We start from the raw sequence: 3,333 nt of genomic DNA, 5'->3' as shown, positions 1-3,333 counted from the left end.
TGTACATTTCTAGAGCTGTTTGAAAGTTCGTGTGTGTTTTTAGCGGCGATGGCTGCACTATCCCGGCCTTTTTCGTAGCGCAAAAAACGTAGTTTGATGGCCTCGCCAATGCGCCTACATATCGCCCAATGGGCTCCTTTTCGTCGTACACCTGCCGAACAAAGTGCGTTAAGGAGACTCCTTCCACTACATGGCATTTACGTAGTGTTTTTTTTTTTCCGAAGCAGCTGCAAGTAACGTCGTAGCTTTGTGGTAGCACATCTGCTTGCCAAGCACACGGCCCGGGTTCGATCCTCAGTGGGACCGGAGATTTTTATTGTTTATTTTATTTGCATCTTTCTCAATTTTTCGCTCACGGACGATTTTTCGCTCACAAGCGTCGGTAGCGACGCCGACACCGACACCGGAATTTCTGCGACACGAGCTCTCTAACGCTATCGCGTTAATACAGATACAGATACTCGTCTTGCGAGACGTATCGCGATACAGATACAAGATACCCTAAGAGTATCTAAGATAGTATCTATGATACATGTATCTTCGATACTGCCCAGCACTGCCTCGAGCACAGTCGTCGGTCGTTGGCAATCTTATTATCGGCGAAACGTGTCGTCTTTTATACATGAGGGGCCGAACATTCCAGCGTTATCGCTCGGGCTCGCGTAAGCTCCCGAATAAACTCGACTACTAGCGTCTTGCGCCTAATCTTATCAGAACAATCTGAAACGATAGCAAATATTCACAAACATTGCGGCGAGGTCTGTCCTGAGCGTTGCTAACACTTTTCATGGGTGACACCCGAATATATCAGAATAAAGAAATAAATGTCGTGGCGATATGTTCTGGGCACCGTGTTGGTACCAATAAAGAAACGAAAACACGAAGAGGTTACAATTACTACAATATAAATTTCATGAAATTCATGAAAAATGGCGATAGTTTATGTGGCAGGATGTCAGACGATACTTACATACTGAAATACTTGTTGCTACAAGCAAGGGAACGTGAAGAGAAGACACCGGGACCACCATTGCAGCATTGTGAAAAGCCGGGTGCTAATGTCCACATTTTGAAGTAAGCAGCTGCAGTTCAACTGAGCGCGCTGCACCAATTTTGCCATCAAGTGGCCTGATATGAGTGTTGGTACTACGCCGTAAATGTTAGAGAACTTCCGTGTTCAACAAATATGTACTTCAAAGCGCACTTTCCCACATACATTCTTCCGAATAATTTCGATGGAGGTAAAACGCAAGAGGCCCGTGGATTTAGATTTAGTGCACGTTAAAGAACACCAGAAGATGAAAATTGCCGGAGCCCTTCACTACGAGGTCTCTCCTAATCATATCGTGGTTTTGGGTCTTAAAATCTAAACAATTCGACCAATCGGTTAGGAAGTTGCAAAGTGAGTTTTATGGATGGGTACACTTGAAAAGCACAAACAAACTGTTGCCTTATTTTTTATGCTACAGCGAGCGGCAATATACTGAGAAACGCACGAGTCGTGGAGATCGGGACTATATGGACTTGCCGGACGGCGTTCCCCACTCTGTGGTATAGAAACATCACACGTGTGCCGCTCTGCACCGCTCGCGGCGAGATCCTCCTCTTGCGGTATAAGTCATAATAATAATAATCATATCTGGGGTTTAAGATTCCAAAACCATGATATGATTATGCGGGACGCCGTAGTAGAGGGCTCCGGAAATTTCGACCATCTGGTGTTCTTTAACGCGCACTGAACAGGTCTCCATTATTTTGCCTCCATCTAAATGCGAGCACCGCGGCCGGGATCGAACCCGCGAACTTCGGGTCAGCAGCCGAGCACCGCAACAGCTACACCACCGCGGCCGGCAGGATAGGCTACAAGGAAGCGCAACGGACTTCATTTTGCCGGTTTGAATTTTTCTCATTTAACCGCATGACTCAATTGGCATTCGTCTTCTGATCTTTTGGAAATTTCTGCGTCTAACCGTAGATGGTATTACAAGTCACTGTCTGGAGTGCCTGTCCATTGGAGTAGGCTCGTGTGCATCCGCCTTCGAGGAGGAAATTCCGCGAACTTTTTCAGTTGTATCCAACTGCAGTTCTTTTTCTAACGGCCGAAGTTGCCAAGTTCGTCACTTCTTGTGCACTTCTTCAACGGTATAAGCAACCGACTTTACCTCCTGCTAGCCTGTTACAGATCACGCAATGTCCGGAGACACTTTTTGTCATCGCTGGGATAGACCCAGTCGGACCTGTTCCCATAGCGCCATCAGCTCATCGATGCATCGTGACAGCTGTCGACCATCTCACACGGTACACAGAGACAGCTCCTCTGCGCTCTAGTTTGCACTCCTGCCTCGACGCTGTACAGGGACAGGTGAATGCTCATTGGAATGCGAGGCGAGGCTTGCCGCAGAAGCCGGTTACGGCCGGTGTCGTCTCCGATCGCTGTCGTAACTGGCACGCTGATTCGCGTGGCATTCTTGCGGATAAGACGGTGTTTAGTTCCGTCAACTCCTCGTCGGGGGTGTAGCTCAGATGGTAGAGCGCTCGCTTAGCATGCGAGAGGTACTGGGATCGATACCCAGCACCTCCACTGACTTCTTTTTCAAAGAATTTTATGGGTTTTTTTTTTTTTTTTGACAGCGCGAATGAGCACAAATATTACTTTAGAGCATATCTGGCACTAGCGTTGCAACTGTAGACACAGTGAAAAAAGCGCAACAAACAGACTAGACGGGATAACTACTGAATTTGTTTTCTTTTTTTTAGTCGGATCAAATAGCTTTCGCTCTCCGTGTCTACAAAATTCCGCCATGCTGGTCTAGGGGTTATGGTGCTCGACTGCTGACCCACAGGTTGCGGTATCTAATCCCGGCCGCGGTGACCGCATTTTCGATGGAGGCAAAAATCCTGGAGGCCCGTGTACTTAGATTTAGGTTCACCTTAAAGAACCCCAGCAGGTCAGAAATTTCCGGAGTCCTCCACTACGGCGTCCCTCATAATCATATCGTGTTTTTGGGACGTTAAACCGCAACCATTAATATTATGTCTACAAAACTCTGTACCATAGGGGAAATTATACCATTTGTAACAACAGCACTAAGTTTATTTCAGATATCTATCTATCTATCTATCTATCTATCTATCTATCTATCTATCTATCTATCTATCTATCTATCTATCTATCTATCTATCTATCTGTGGTTTTGCAAATAAGCGCTGCGCTTATTTTGAAAACCATCGAGGCCTAATTTTTCTAAAACGGAAATTGAAGAGTGGAACCAGAATCTCAATGATGCTTCCTTGAGCTAACCAAGATCACCCTTAAACGCTGTGAAAAGACTT

At 46.1% G+C, this 3,333-nt stretch overlaps 1 non-coding gene across 1 annotated transcript; it reads left to right on the top strand.

Moving 5' to 3' along the window:
- The first annotated feature begins 2,508 nt into the window (after nucleotides 1-2,508).
- On the top strand, nucleotides 2,509-2,581 carry Trnaa-agc (transfer RNA alanine (anticodon AGC)). Its single transcript has one exon. It is a non-coding gene; the product is annotated as a tRNA-Ala (tRNA).
- The last annotated feature ends 752 nt before the right edge of the window (nucleotides 2,582-3,333 follow it).

The sequence above is a fragment of the Rhipicephalus sanguineus genome, chromosome 8, assembly GCF_013339695.2.
Source record: "Rhipicephalus sanguineus isolate Rsan-2018 chromosome 8, BIME_Rsan_1.4, whole genome shotgun sequence".
Lineage (NCBI taxonomy): Eukaryota > Metazoa > Arthropoda > Arachnida > Ixodida > Ixodidae > Rhipicephalus > Rhipicephalus sanguineus.
The sequence above is the reverse complement of the archived record's forward strand: the minus strand, read 5'-3'. Positions and strand labels throughout refer to the sequence as shown.